Source organism: Schistocerca americana, chromosome 1, assembly GCF_021461395.2.
Source record: "Schistocerca americana isolate TAMUIC-IGC-003095 chromosome 1, iqSchAmer2.1, whole genome shotgun sequence".
Lineage (NCBI taxonomy): Eukaryota > Metazoa > Arthropoda > Insecta > Orthoptera > Acrididae > Schistocerca > Schistocerca americana.
The window spans coordinates 388,280,483-388,297,610 of record NC_060119.1 but is presented as its reverse complement, the minus strand read 5'-3'; positions in this window follow the sequence as shown (position 1 = coordinate 388,297,610).

Here is a 17,128-nt window from a genome sequence, read left to right as displayed (position 1 = left end):
TTAACGTTTACACATTTCAAAATAATATTTGGAATTGTCAGTCAAACGTAATATGGTCGCTAACGTTACAATAAGGAAAAATAATCAGCAAAAAATTTATGCAATCAGCTTCAAGTATATGGAAATAGGAATATAAAATCACATTTCAGTAGATCCAACCTAAGTGAATCACTGAAAAAAAATTAAAATCCAAACTGACACATCATTTCTTAATTCATTGCTCCTATTCTGTTTCTAGACAAGATAATTCATTGTGTGAAATTATTGTGTAATCTTATACTTTATGCATAATGATTGAGACTGACATATTATCATTCAGATGCTCACATATTTTAATCACAGGTTTACTTATTACTGGTCTGTAATTTTTCTGTGTGTCTATTAATTCTGACAACCAGCCACCATTCAGATATGCATATTTTTTAAGTTTGATTCACAGGGGGTGATTAAATTCCCTTTACAGACTTTGAGGTTATTTACCACATACAGAACCACAGCTTTCTTGCTACACGCAAAATACCACAATATATGTTTCTCTCTGACACTTACTGCATGTTGTACAAGTAGGGCTTGATGTAACGACCACTGACCTCACCACAAATACAATATCTCTGTGTCATGTTCTGGTACATATGCTCCCCAATTTAACAGAGTTGTAACCCATACGAGTAGGTGTATGCCATAGGAGTCAAGGATTTCACAAGATCCCACAGGTACTTATATAGTGGGTTCAGGTTGGGAGACCATGCAGGCCATGCAATTGGGCCACCATGGTCAATCCATTGTAGCCCAAACCATTGGTTCAGATGATATCATACTGCATTTGAAAAAAAAAAAAAAAAACAGGTGGCGTACTACCATGCTGCAATTACATGTTTTGACACACACGCAGTGGCATACCTTCCAAGAGCCCTTGCAGTACATCATCAAAGAACTGCAAGAATGCAGCACCTGTGAGATGTAATGGAAAAATGTACGGCCCAACCACATATGCATCCATGAATCGTGCCAAATGTTCAGGCCACATCATTTCTGAAACTTATGGGGACACACAGCATAGCGTTTCCATCATCTAAAACTGGCTGTTGTGGGAACTGAGGTCACCTTCCCTGATGAACTTGGTTTCATGCTTGAAAAGGATCTGCCATGGGAGGTTGGGTTCATATACACAGCAGTGCAAGAACCACCTGCAGAAATGGGTTTGGGATGTAAAATCCCATGGCTGCATTGCATGTACCTTCTTGGGGTGGTATGGGTGTAGCTGGTGCTCATGCAGAACAGGCCAGACAGAGCAGTGGTCCACATTCAGTCTATTTGCTATTTTTCTGGTACTCATTGTCATGTCTCCTTCCACTCCATCGAGTATGGCCTCTTCAAACTTGGGTGTGCAGCATCACCATGGAGCACAACAGTCAGCCAAGCTGGTGATGAATGCAACTGTCTCTGAGGCCCACCTAGTGAACCTTAGAAAAGATGGATTGTAGAAGTGTTTGGCAGTGTGGAAATTGTTCCACATACAATTGATGAGCAGCCCTCCGTTTGCACTGAGCTTCGCCATATAAAAACATTGTGTTGGCGTCTTCTGCAAATAGGTAGTTCACCACAGTCAACAGCAACACCCTAGAGATGAACTGTACATACACCTTGCATTCTGTACTGTAGTGGATGATTACTACTTCACAGTTATGCACATGAACAAAGAGCACAAGCACAATAGCAGGTACAAACTACTCTGAGCAGATCGAAGACTCAACTGAGTGGCATGTAAATAAACCTGTAGTAGATGCAAGGCATTAGATGATCAGTATTCTACACAGTGGCGCCGAAATGCTGAAGATTTGAAAATGTACTGGGGTATTTTGCATGTAGCAGGAAAACAGTACGTTTCCAAACATGAGTTCCTATGCTAAATGTAACTGTCTTGGTTCTCACTACAAGGCCTCAATGTCTGTAAAGGAAATCTAGTTGCATCTGCTATAACAGCTGTGCAACTTTTGGTTGATTCCATATCAGCTGTACAGTTTATTTACAGTCTTGACATGAAGCACAAAACAACATTAAATTAAATGTTCCTGGTGACACTAATCACAGTACATCCAGTAACAGCTATAATAGCTAACAGCATTAATTCAAATGTCCTTATTTGCAAGTACATTTACATGCTATCCTGTTCAATATTTACGTTATATTAATCCATAAATAACTCAGATATGAAAACTATGTTTTTACTAACAAGAAATATTTTCATTTCATTCAATTAAATTAATCCTTTAGTTAATTTACTTCTATAAATTTAATTCTACTATTTTGACATTGTTGTTTCTACTGCAGGAAGATATTGAATACTTCTTGTAAAACAGTGGGTAAGTTACTCAGATATAAAGGGGAAATTAGATTTATTCATTGAGTGTAAACAGTTACGAATATATTTAAATTTTTCATGTTGCAGAATGTGAAGCACAGCTTTAATTACCTCCAGGCTAAAAACGCAGTATGTAGAGCAGGTATTATTCTTCTGCTGCAGCTTATCGATTTTATGTAGTTTTGTTAATGTTTCAATTGTGACATAATTGTGAATTAATAGATATAAAATTTGAGGAGAAAATTGCATGTGATATTGACAATAAAAATACAATACCAAGTTTTTAAAAAACAGAATAACTAACTTGACACTGTAAATTCAAATACACATATACATGCAGGCAGATACATGACACTTACTTTCATGGACAGGTTGGCCACTTATAATCCATAGATGGGATGGGGGATCGAGTGTGCTATCGTTGGATACCTCCTCTGAGACAAATTCGGATTGTAGCCTTTTTTTGTTCCAATGTGTAGTTTTCGAGATATTTCAATGTCTTCAGTTAAAATGAACACCTTATATAGATTGATGATGATAATGAAATAATGATTAAACAAGAAATTTGCTGCTATGGTCATACATTAGACAAAGGCATGGTTTGAGGTTTCCTTATTGGGACTACCAACGAGCTCTCAGCCTCATAGGACTGTGTCGTTACAGCTCATTAGGAGCCCGCCTATGAGTTAGGAGCCTCATGGGACTGTGTCGTTGTTGATCTTCGCTGCTCCTCCGTACATTGCTATTCTCAAGTTTCGTAGACGTTACTCTCAGAGGCTCTGTTTAGCTTAGTTCTTGTAATAAATGGTTGCTTTTGCAAAGTGTATGTTTCACTTCAGCTAGTCTCCCTCCTCTTCTAGAGGATAGAACATAAAGTTTGTTTCAAGTCGCTAAATGTTCTCATTCTCAAATACCAGATGAATAAAATCTGGGAATTCAACCATCATGGGCCACAATTCTTCTTTGCTTCCACCCCCACAGCGATTATCGCCTGACAGTGAGGTATATGTGTATCATGTTTGGTTGAAATTGATCGAGTGGTTTAGGAGGGGATATGGGAAACACACACACACACCCACACACACACACACACACACAAACATGCACACACATACAGGGTGTTTCAAAAATGACCGGTATATTTGAAACAGCAATAAAAACTAAACGAGCAGCGATAGAAATACACAGTTTGTTGCAATATGCTTGGGACAATAGTACATTTTCAGGCGGACAAACTTTCGAAATTACAGTAGTTACAATTTTCAACAACAGATGGCGCTGCAAGTGATGTGAAAGATATAGAAGACAACGCAGTCTGTGGGTGCGCCATTCTGTACGTCGTCTTTCTGCTGTAAGCGTGTGCTGTTCACAACGCGCAAGTGTGCTGTAGACAACATAGTTTATTCCTTAGAACAGAGGATTTTTCTGGTGTTGGAATTCCACTGCCTAGAACACAGTGTTGTTGCAACAAGACGAAGTTTTCAACGGAGGGTTAATGTAACCAAAGGACTGAAAAGCGATACTATATAGGATCTGTTTGAAAAATTTCAACGGACTGGGAACGTGACGGATGAACGTGCTGGAAAGGTAGGGCGTCCGCGTACGGCAACCACAGAGGGCAACGCGCAGCTAGTGCAGCAGGTGATCCAACAGCGGCCTCGGGTTTCCGTTCGCCGTGTTGCAGCTGCGGTCCAAATGACGCCAACGTCCACGTATCATCTCATGCGCCAGAGTTTACACCTCTATCCATACAAAATTCAAACGCGGCAACCCCTCAGCGCCGCTACCATTGCTGCACGAGAGACATTCGCTAACGATATAGTGCACAGGATTTATGACGGCGATATGCATGTGGGCAGCATTTGGTTTACTGACGAAGCTTATTTTTACCTGGACGGCTTCGTCAATAAACAGAACTGGCGCATACGGGAAACCGAAAAGCCCGATGTTGCAGTCCCATCGTCCCTGCATCCTCAGAAAGTACTGGTCTGGGCCGCCATTTCTTCCAAAGGAATCATTGGCCCATTTTTCAGATCCGAAAGATTACTGCATCACGCTATCTGGACATTCTTCGTGAATTTGTGGCGGTACAAACTGCCTTAGACGACACTGCAAACACCTCGTGGTTTATGCAAGAAGGTGCCCGGCCACATCGCACGGCCGACATCTTTAATTTCCTGAATGAATATTTCGATGATCGTGTGATTGCTTTGGGCTATCCGAAACATACAGGAGGCGGCGTGGATTGGCCTCCCTATTCGCCAGACATGAACCCCTGTGACTTCTTTCTGTGGGGACACTTGAAAGACCAGGTGTACCGCCAGAATCCAGAAACAATTGAACAGCTGAAGCAGTACATCTCATCTGCATGTGAAGCCATTCCGCCAGACACGTTGTCAAAGGTTTCGGGTAATTTCATTCAGAGACTATTATTGCTACGCATGGTGGATATGTGGAAAATATCGTACTATAGAGTTTCCCAGACCGCAGCGCCATCTGTTGTTGAAAATTGTAACTACTGTAATTTCGAAAGTTTGTCTGCCTGAAAATGTACTGTTGTCCCAAGCATATTGCACCAAACGGTGTATTTCTATCGCTGCTCGTTTAGTTTTTATTGCCGTTTCAAATATACCGGTCATTTTTGAAACACCCTGTATATACTTTTTTATAATATGTGTGGATTAAAGGCTTCTTCACTATTGTGAAAATATTTTCACAGAAACAAGGGTGATTGCTATAGCAAACTGAATTAATCATAATTAATTATTACTTTCTAATGAGCCACTAGAGATCATGGGCCCCTTACATCAAAAAAATCAGAAGGCCTCCCTTAAAGTTTCAGAAAGTTTGTTGGTGGAATTATGATTCACAGTGTATATTTTCAGGTGGCTCTGTCTCAGAGTCTTTAACTATGAGCTGTGCACAATTAGATCTATTTTCATATGTTGCCTATAAGGCCACATCAGGCATTAATTAGAATATTCTCGTTCATGAATCACTTGCACTTTTTTGAGACAATTTATATTTGAAAATTAACAGTATGGTACATTATTTCAGTTAGTTGTCACAGCTATATGTTAGATTGCTAAATGTACCTCTTCAAGGAAGATATGGATATTCCCTTCCAACTGCTTTATTTTTAGTTTGAAATGGTAGTACTGAAATGTTAGTAGTTAAAGTCCATAGAAATATATGCTTAATTCTCGATAGTTACTGGCTAAGTATATATGAAACTATGTGTTACTGTGAGAAAGCACATTTTAAGTTACTGTAAAAGAATTTCAGTCAATAATTCTCTCTCTATACATTAGCAGTAGTATTATGGTTTCCTGGATTGTGTTCTGTGAAATGTGAACATGTTTTAAATAATAACTGATCTATGAAAATTGTATTTGGTATTACCTTAATTTTACATTATACAGTTTTGCAGGACCATTTGTACATTATCATGTACTGTTACGTTTTCATCCATACACAAATCACGTTTATGTTAATTTGATTGGTGAGTTAACTTATCATTCCACGTTTAAACGTAATTGTTTGGTCACAATACCTATGGTGTGTTCAGTGAAGGTGTTCCTAATTTCAAAATGAAATATCCTGAAAACTAAGACCGATAGACAATTACAATAAATGGCATGTTTGTTGTGAAAGCTCCTAGAATTTTATACATAAGTTTCGAAATAGTTCCAAAAGCTGCTAACAGATGGCACTGTAATCGCAATGCATAGTGCCTATAAATAGCGCACAGCAGCTCAGAACGAACAGTTACACCATTGAACCTGAAAGATGGTTAGCATTCCAAAGGAAGAGGTAGAACTCATGTATTCCATTGAGCAACATGTTTTCTAGTGCTAGAATACCACAGTGTAGCATACAGCCACATGGCAATGAGGTGTAGTTTTCAAATACGATTTAATGTTCCAAAATGACATGATGCAAAAACTATACGCAGGCTCTTCACCAGACTCCAATGTACAAGGAGTGTGACTGTTGATCTGTCGAGGAATGTTGGCCCCAGGCAAAGTGTAGTTACTCCTGAAAATGTCGCCACAGTTTCTGGAATTATTCAGCAAATCCAAGGAAACCCATCTGAGGAACTCCAGCAGAGACTGGTTTGAAGCGTTTCAGCATGCAGAAAATACTGAGACAAAGCTGACACATGTTTACATTCACACCTATGCGAGCTGCACGACAGAGGGCTGACTTAGCTTACTACATTCTCACTATGATTGATCATGAAGGATTTGATGTGGGCTGGTTCACAGATGAAGAACATTTGCACTGCAGTGGAGTCGTGTAAACAAAACTGGCGATTTTGGGGTTCCAAAAATCCCCATTTGCGTGAAGCAAAACAACTGTATTTCAAAATGGTTCGAATGGCTCTAAGCACTATGAGACTTAACATCTGAGGTCATCAGTCCCCTAGACTTAGAACTAATTAAACCTAACTAACCTAAGGACATCACACACATCCATGCTCGAGGCAGGATTCGAACCTGCGACTGTAGCAGCAGTGCGATTCTGGACTGAAGCGCCTAGAACCGCTCGTCCACAGCGGCCGGCAAAACAACTGTATTCTCCCAAGGTCATTGTTTGGGTTGGAATATGCAGTAGAGCATTAGTGGCCCGTTTTTCATGCAAGAAACTTTCAGTGAACGTTACGGTGCAATTTTGGAACAGTTTGTCGACACACATCTGGTGTCGGAGGATTGACCAGTCACAGAGTGGTCATGCAGGATGGTGCTAGAACACATCACATCGAACAGGTATTTCCCTTTCTTGATGAATACGCGCGCGCGGGATTAGCCGGCCGGTCTAAGGCGCTTCTGTCATGGACAGTGCGGCTGGTCCCGCTGGAGGTTCGACTCCTCCGTCGGGCATAGGTGTGTGTGTTTGTCCTTAGGATAATTTAGGTTAAGTAGTGTGTAAGCTTAGGGACTGATGACCTTAGCAATTAAGTCCCATAAGATTTCACACACATTTGAACTTTTTTTTTATTAATACTCCAGGAATATAGTCATTGCGTTGGATGATTGTAAGCTTACTGGCGATATGATTGAGTGGCCTACATATTCGCCCTACGTGGTCCTTGTGACTACTTTTTGTGGGGAATATTGAAAGACACTGTTTCCCGGAGTCAAGTCACAAAGTGGTGACTCCCCCCAAGTAACAGAATACTATAAAAACTACACATGTATCCTAAGAAGAGTGATAAGACAAGCAAAAAGGGTGCAGAATGATGAGTACATTGATCAAAATCTAGCAATAAAGTAAAAGCAATGTGGAATATCACAAAAAGGGAAAGAGGGGAAATGAAAGCTTCACACACGAACATAGAAATCAAACTCAACAATGAATCTATATCTAATCCCGAAGTTGTTGTGAACTCCTTCAACAATTTCTTTACGAGCATAGCTGAAAAGTTGGTCCAAAATATTCCTAACACAAATTACCAACCAGCAAACCAAAAATATCACATATGTGCAGAGTCAATTTTTATTACCAAAGTCACTGAAAATGATGTTGCAAAAGCCCTCAGAGAGTTAAAAAATCCATATTCAGCTGGAATTGATGGTATCCCAGCAGCTGTAATCAAAAATTGTTAACACACAATTGTTGAACCATTAACTCACCTCGGTGACTGTTCTTTCCAGGCAGGTATCTTCCCTGAAGCTCTGAAACTTTCTAAAGTAATTCCTGTCTTCAAAAAAGGTGATAATAAATGTATGAATAACTACAGGCCTATCTCAATCTCATCCTGCTTTTCTAAAGTTTTTGAAAAAATAATGTACAAAAAAATGATGGACTTAATAGAAAAAAAGCTTTACTATGTTTAGCACAACATGGGTTCAGAAGCAACAAATCTACTGAAACTGCAGTATATGATTGCATAAATACGCTATTAGATTTGTTAGATAGAAAACAACCCATAACATGAATATTTCTGGATCTGCCAAAGGCTTTTGACACTATTGACCACAATATATTACTGGGAAAATTAGAACACTATGGTATCAAAGGAATTGCAAACAACTGGATTGCTACATTCCTAATCAATCGGATGCAGAGAGTCAGCATGAAATATACTAATAGACAAAGCAACTCATTAACCGAGAAACTATCAAGTAATAAAACTAATGCAAGGTGTTCCACAGGGCTCAGTATTGGGACCCCTACTCTTTCCTCCTGTATATTAATGACTTGAGTCTGAATGTTGATGCACACAAAACAATAATATTTGCTGATGACAGGACTGTACTCCTCAAAGGGGACAATACAGAGGCTGTGCAAAAAGCTGTGAACTTGGCCACTGAACAACTCAGCAACTGGGCTAAAATCAACAGATTAACTATCAACACCAAAAAGACAGCTTCTATGAACTTTCACACAACACAAATTGCAAATTCCTCTCAGCCACTTGTCACTGTAAATAACCAGTCAATAGATACCGACACTGTTTTCAAATTTCTGGGTCTGTGGGTTCAAGATAACCTGAAATGGAATACACATACAGGAAAGGTAAATGCCAGGATCTGTACTGGCTGTTATGCATTGAGAGTACTGAAAACATGTGCTAGCCTGAAAACATTAACCTGTGCATACTACGCTTACATAAAAAGCCCACCTAAAATATGGTGTAATATTCTGGGGAAATTCTCCAACTGCTCTGAGCACATTCAGAATCCAGGAGAGAGCAATGAGGATTATTACTGGGAGCAAACCCAGAGACTCCTGCAAACCCATCTTCAGAAAGTTGGAAATCCTTACACTGCCTTGCCTCTACATTCTTGAGACTCTAAAATTTTTCGGAAACCACATAGTGCCACCTGACACCAGAGTTGTAAAAAACAATGAAATACATGAACACAACACCAGGAAAAACTCAAACCTGCATGTTGTACAAACACTCAACTGTGTACAAAAAGGAGCTTTCCACATGGGCCTCCAACTGTTCAACAATCTTCTCACTAGTATTAAGTCCATCGAAGACAACATAAAATTTAGCAAAGCCATGAAGTCATATTTATTGTGTCACTGTTTTTACTCTGTAAATGAATACTTAGAACAGTAATCTTGCTGTTTGTGTTAAATTGAAAACATTGAGCAATATAATACATCAGGATACTGTAGGCCTATGTTAATATATGTTAACAATGTTAAATGATATTTTCCGGCATCTGCAACACACTGTGTACCAACAGATCACTTGGAATAAATAAATAAATAAATTCTGCCACGCTGGACGGTATTGAATTGGTGAGCTGTGTGGCATCTGAATCCATTTCCGTTAAGACACTGCAGGATGTGATGGCAACTTTCATTGTTCGTTTGCACCGCTTCCGTAACGTTACTGATGGACATTTCGAAAATATTGTGATATGACTGCAAGGACTGTTTGCAGATGAGGAGTTTAATTATGCCCACTAAAGCAGTAAGCATACAGTGCCACATGTTAGCAGCTTTTCAAACTATTTCGAAACTTCTACGCAAAGTTTTTGCAGCTTTCACAATTAACATACATTTTGGTGCACTTGTCTGTCACTCTTAGTTATTGAGATTTTATTTTTGAAATCAGGAACGCCTTTGCTGAACACTGTTCATTTCATGCACATATTTGCGTTTACTTATCGTCGCTAGGCAATGAAAACCTCATAACTCCACCTGACAATTAAATCCACGTAACTCCATTACCAAATGTAGACAATTATGCCACATAGCCTGTTGAAACCTTCCTTCTTCGAGTTGTACGGTGTCGCCATCGGGCGGCAATAATGAAAAACTCACAACTCCAGCGATATGTAGTTTGTGGTGTAAACCTCGCATCTCCGGTAATCGCCATTGTTAGAGTGCAGGGCGAACACATTCTCCTAGATTAAAAGTTTTTTGATGTGATAGTAACATTTTTGACTGACAGACCGAACACTGCTTTATTGCAACAGGTATGAGTTAGTATTTCTAGGTATAGTTACGTGTTGTATTTTAATATAAGAATTAATAATGACCTCGTTAAATACAATTTTGATTTACGAGTTTTTCATCGTGCGTAAAGCAAACTGCACTCGGTACATACGAGAACTTAACAGAATCCTATACATTCTACAGTAACTACTTTGTTTTCAGCTATGGGTAAAAAGAATAAATGCACCCTTCACCTTGTGAAACAAGTCGACAACGGGTCATATCGTACAAAATCACTGGAGGAAGATTCTAGTCAGGTTCCTCCTTGACCTCCACCAAAAGAAAGAGTAGACCTACAAAATGAAGGTAAACTGTAGTTTATATTGCTGTAACTTCAAGTAAAATCCTTGTTTGAAAGTTAAGGTGATTAAATTATTTAAATATTATTGATGACATTATTGTTTACACTACAGATAATGCGGAAAAAGAAGCCAATACAGAGGCGAATTCCACTTCTGAGTTTGAAAGTCTTTCCGAACACAGCAGCGAGGATGACATCTCCAGTGGCAGTAGTGATGTGTATGATCCAGATAAAAACAAAAATGACCATAGCAGTAACAACAGCACGGAAGACGACGATGACGAAGTTGATGTGGGAGTAAAAAGTACTAAGCAGCGCCGTAAAAGGAAAAGCAATCAATCGCTTCAAAGCTTGCGGAAAGAAAAACGTAATAGGGGACAGGATTATTTAGGAATGCAAAAATATGAGTTTGGCAAAAAGAAACCAACAATTAGCAGAAGTAGGAGGGAAATGAAACCACGATGTACTTGTAAACATTCTTCCTTAAATCGGAACAGGAATTGCAAGGATATTACAGAAGAGCAGACACAGCTAATATTTAATCATTTCTGGCAGTATATATCTTGGGGTGAAGCCATTTCTACCCTGTTCCAGTTAAAAGACAGAAATAATTTAGAATCTAATAAATCTCACCGTTCTAACACACTATATTACAATTTTGTAATAGAAGGACAGAGAAAAACTGTCTGCAAGACTATGTTTCTGAATACTCTGTGCTCAGGCGAATGGAGTGTCAGAACATAGGCATCTAGTGCATCAGGAAGAACGCTTGGAGAAGGGCCTCAAATGCAGGACAGACCTACGAAAGTTTCTGGTGGACGACAATCAGCGTCAGATTTTTTTGCAGAGTTGCCAAAACTGGAATCGCATTACTGCCGTCGTTCTTCCACAAAACTCTACTTCGAACCTAATTGGTAGAGTAAATCAGAACTACATAGGGTATATATAGAATTTTGCAAGAAAAGAGGACAAATCCCAGCTGCTTACAAACAGTTCTGATAGGTATTCGATGAAACTAAAGGTCCACAACTTTACCATCTATGATTTAAAAAGTAACAATGGTTATTGTTACCTTTGGCACTAGAGTGAGGGTGGACTAACAGCTTCAGAATTTACCAATACACTCGTGCATTTTATAGAAACGTACATCCAAAAAGTTTCAGAAGCTTTTTTCTATAGCAACGAATGCACGTACTAGAATCGAAACTCAGTCATGAGTAATGCACTGGCTCATCTCGCCAGTCATTACAATAGTGCAAAAATTTCTGGAGAAAAGTCACATTCAAATGAAATGTGATTCTATGCACTCCACCATAGAAAGGAAGTTAAAAAACAGACACATTTATAATCCTGGTATGTAGAAGTTTGTACTACCGCAAGACAAGGTCCTAGACCTTACGTTGTCAATTATTTGGACCACACGTTTTTCAAGTCCTGTGATAAACTCTCGTTGTATTCGTCTATTCGGCCAGGATCCAAGATTGGGGATCCAACAGTGACTGATAACCATTGTCTCAAGTATGATCCCTCCAGAAAAATGGAATATAAATTGAAATTCAGCGATACGTGGGAACCACTTACAAGAAGGATGTCAAACATACCCAGCTCATTTACAGTGCCCCTCTCTACAGTTCCGCTTCAGGCAAATGCCGGGATGGTTCCTTTGAAAGGGCACGGCCGATTTCCTTCCCCATCCTTTCCTAACCCGAGCTTGCGCTCCGTCTCTAATGACCTCGTTGTCGACGGGACGTTAAACACTAATCTCCTCCTCCTCCTCCTCTCTCTACAGTTCACCACTAAAGATCAGTGCAGAAAAGTTTACGCATTTGCAACAATTAAAGCTAGTCCTTCCTAAGGATGTGCGTTCATTTTATGACACACTGCCTCACATTTGTAATGAGAGAACATGTCCATGCCTAAAAAAATGCAGCCGAAAATAAACTTGTTTACAGCCACTTACGACTGATTGTGACAGTAGCAGTAATAGTAAAAATAATAAATGTTAATAAACTGCACAAATGTTTACAGTAACAAAAGTTTAATTAAAGCTAAGAACATCGTTTCTATGTTTTTTAAACACTGTAATTTATTAACATCCAGATTCCAATATTTTGATCAATGTGAAATTATTCATTTCACTTTATATCTGTAATAATATAACCTTACAGATGTTTCATAATACACAAATAATGCAAAGTTTAAGTGAGTACTTTTTAAAACAAATTAAACATTCATTCATTTCAATTTTTAACTGTGTACTCGTTACATGCCTCTGATCTCCATCACTACCAAAAAAATAACTGTGAAAACCTCGTAACTTCAAAAACAGGCAGATAATTTGAAGTGCACAATAAAGTCTTATGTACCAATGATCGGACCCATATTGTGTAGCAGACACCACTACATTTTACTAATCAGGTCCCCATGTGATTTCAATAATTAGTTTTTTGTTTCTCCTGTAAAATTTGACCAATTTGAGTTCTAAGGTTTTCATTGCCTAGCGATGTTATGTTTTGCTTTGGCAGATCCTCTTTCTTTCACGATCTCATGAGTTATTGAGAACCATGCACAAATACTACTCATATTTTGTAGAATTTTTGTGGGTCCACAATAACTCATAAGAATGCAGAAACAAGTATTTGTAAAGCAAAATGTAACTAATAGCAAATATATGCACAAAATATCTCTACGCAAACATGAAGTGATGTGTTAACTCGCCAACCAAGCTCACATTTACATCGTTGGTTGCAGCTGACAAGCTACCAGTACATGACAATGTAGAAATGGTCCTGCATAACCATATAATTTAAAATTAAGATAATAACAAAAACAATAAAAAACTATCTTTAAGCCTAATTTCGGTAGGTCAGTCATCTCTTAAAATATGTTCACATCTCACAGAATTGAAGAAAACCCACTTATGATGGAACAAAGGTGTTCAATCATGTTTGAATCATATGAAAAACAGTGTTTAGCATAACGTTCAGTCCTCATATCCAATAATTTGCAAATGCAAGAGTAGTAAAGCCAAATGGTGAATGTAGGTGAGAAATTAGAATAGAACATGCATAGCAGATCAGAGATTTGATCATGATCCTTGTGCAAATGAAGAGTAACATACTCGCTGATTACCAAGCAATTTGCACTAGGACATGTGGTTATGGACTGGGAATTATTTTTGTTTTCCAGTTAATAGAAATTATCGAAACACAGTAGCATTCATTAAGCCTAGTATAAGACGCTTCTCTCGATCTTTTTAATCTGTGACAGCACTAAGCAAGCGTACTAGCTGCACAAGACAACACACATGATCTTGACTGATATTGCAGAAAACATGTATTCGAATATAGAATGAAGGGTAGTGTTACAGTTCTTAAGATGTGGCTGTACTACATCAGAAGTATGAAAATTACAATTGGATCGCAGCAGTATCCAGTGGTGGTTGCAGAGGTTTAAAGAAGGTGATTTCTCTCTACTGGACAATCCACAATGTGGCAGACCTCCAACGACAGTGAGTGATGTGAATGAGACCATTGGTCAAATCATACAAAATGATAGATGTGTGACGACACGTCAGCTTGCTGAAGTCACTCGTTTGTCATTGGATAGTGTGGTATCACTGGTACTGTCACTAGGGTACAGAAAAATCTGTACACGTTGGGTGCCCAGATTATTGACAAGAGAAATGAAAACGATGAGGAAGAATGTGTGCCAGGGTGTCATGAAGACCTTTAGTGAAGAGTGGAAACAGTGCTTTGATGGCATCATTACCCAGGATAAAACATCATTGCTTTTGCCCGAGCCTGAGAGCAAAACCCAATTCATGGAGTGGTGTCATCCGGGTTCCCCTCAGAAGAAGAAACCAAGACTTTCACGAACAGCAGGCCGAAAGGTGATGGCTCCTTCTTCTGGGATCAGTGTAGTATCAGTTTCATTGACTTTTTGGAACCTGGCTCCACAATTAACCAGGACCGTTACTGTTTGACATTGGACAAGCTGCAACGTGGCATCAAGACCCACAGACCACAGATTCAGCATCAGCTCATCAGACTACACCATGACAATGCCAAATCCATACAGCCCTTATGACGCAGGAGAAGATCAGGAAAATGGGTTGGAAAATTGCTCCTTGTCCACCCTACAGTCCGGACCTGGCTCCATCAGATTTTTACCTCTTTGGTCGTCTGAAGGCCCACCTGCGCGGTAAAACATTTGATAGTGAGAAAGACCTTATTTCCTGTGTCAAGCGATGGTGTAGGCAACCCCCAGAATTTTACCAAAGTGCATTTACGTCATGGAAAGCACATTGGGCCAGATGTGTCACAGCTGATGGAGGCTACATTCAGTAGGCTCAATGCATGGCTAAATGTTCCCAGTATGTTCGCCAAAAAATTCATTCTTCTCCTGCAAAAAATAAAAAAATTAGAGCCGAATGTGCAAAACTTTTTGAACGCCCTTTGCACACTCTGTAATCAGATCTAACCATTTATTTATATGGAGACCTTTTACTGTAATTCCTTTATTGGACAGCACATTACATATACAGCACATACATACTTATATACTGATCTGGCTAAGTCAAAAGATGATATTTTACTGATCTGATGCTATGAATTTGTTCAAACTCTTTATTGGCAGCTGATTTTTCGTGTTTTATATCGTATAAATATGGCTGCAAATTGTCGTTTCTTAGTAAGACTTATCTTTGCACATCCTTATTGTTTTGTAATCAATACACTTATATTTTGATGATGCACTTGTGGTTTTTTGGGTAACACTTTCCAAATCATTTTTACATCTTGTAAGGGATACGCCCATCAATAGTGATATGACATAGCAAATCGTATTCCTTGTGTGTCGCTGGTTCTCTAGAACGTTTAGGAGCTGAGCGCGCCTTTTTCCGACAGGGTCGTGTCTGGCTACTACGTTTGACAATGCACAAGCAATGCCCACCACGCACCTGAATTTGAGGACAGAGACGTTGTCTGGGTTTCACATAGAACGATCGTATGCACCTTAGCACCAAAAATTATATGAACTGTCAGCTGATGTGATTAAAATAAGCTTGGAAGTATTCCGTCAATTGTAAGGTTAGAACAGCGTTCTGTGCGGTTGTGAGGGCATTATGTCGCAGCCAAGTGACTTCGAACGTGGGCAAATTGTTGGCGCTCGTATGGTGGGTGCTCCCCTAACCAAGGTGGCCAAAGCATATGTTGTTTCAAAACGCATCATATCTAAGATTTATACTTTGTACAGGGGAAGAGGAAAACATCATCCACTAACTCACAACGTGGACGAAAGTATGTAAGTTGAGTGATCGTGACGGACCGTCATCGAAGAGGATTGTGACGAAAAATAAGAGGGTGACAGCTGGTGTTTACCCTTTCCTGTGTGTCATTAGAAGTGGAAATACGTACTAAAATTAGTCCTTCTGTTTGTTTAGAAGTACTGAGTTAGAGTAGAAAATGGTTCTTGGGCCTTGTTTTCTCCTTTATCTTATTGACATTCCTCTAGTAAATCGATTTCATTTGCATTTTGAGAAAAATCTCTATTTTATGTACAGCATAACACATGTCAGGGGAACTATTGAAAACAAAATTAGCTTTCAGTTCAATGAATATATATTTCCATTTAATTGCTTCAGTACATGAAGTAAAAGTTAAGATAATAGGTGTTTTCTGATATTTTGTTGTTGTTTAGACTAAGATGTAAGCAAATTGATGGCCTTGTGTATCATATCTCTGATTTTAACTCCATAAGCCGCGAGGGATTAGCCGAGCGGTCTAAGGCACTGCAGTCCTGGACTGTGCGGCTGGTCCCGGCGGAGGTTCGAGTCCTCCCTCGGGCATGGGTGTGTGTGTTTGTCCTTAGGATAATTAAGGTTAAGTAGTGTGTAAGCTTAGGGACTGATGACCTTAGCAGTTAAGTCCCATCAGATCTCACACACATTTGAACATTTTTTATAACTCCATAAAGACAGTGACTATATTCTCAGGGCGAACACAAAAATCTCACATAAAAAGAACAAACTGAACTGCTCTGCTGGTAAGAAAGTGCAAGAAATGGCGAAATTCCTTGACAATAATTCTACAGGACTGGAAATTACCTTGCTCTTGGCATGAAATCTTCTGTAATGCAGCGCTAGTGGTATATTTGTCATTCATTTTAAGAAACGGGAAGCACATCAGTTATGAACTAGAGTAACATATGCTTGTTCTAAAACAGAAGAGGAATTGGGATATGTCTTCTTCAGCACTCTAATGGCATCTGTAAAATGATTGCACTTCCTTCTATACAGGGGCTGTTGACCATAAGGGTGGCTGTTTGCTATGGTGCACAGACATTTACGCTCATGCTGATAGTCATGAGCTCCCAAAACGTTATGGAGAAATTGCAAAATCCAAAATTCGACAGGCCGTCTGGCAGATATATTTAGGATATATCGAAGATTGGAGACCATCAAAGAACCAAGGAAAAATGATATAGACATCTACTTGTTACTG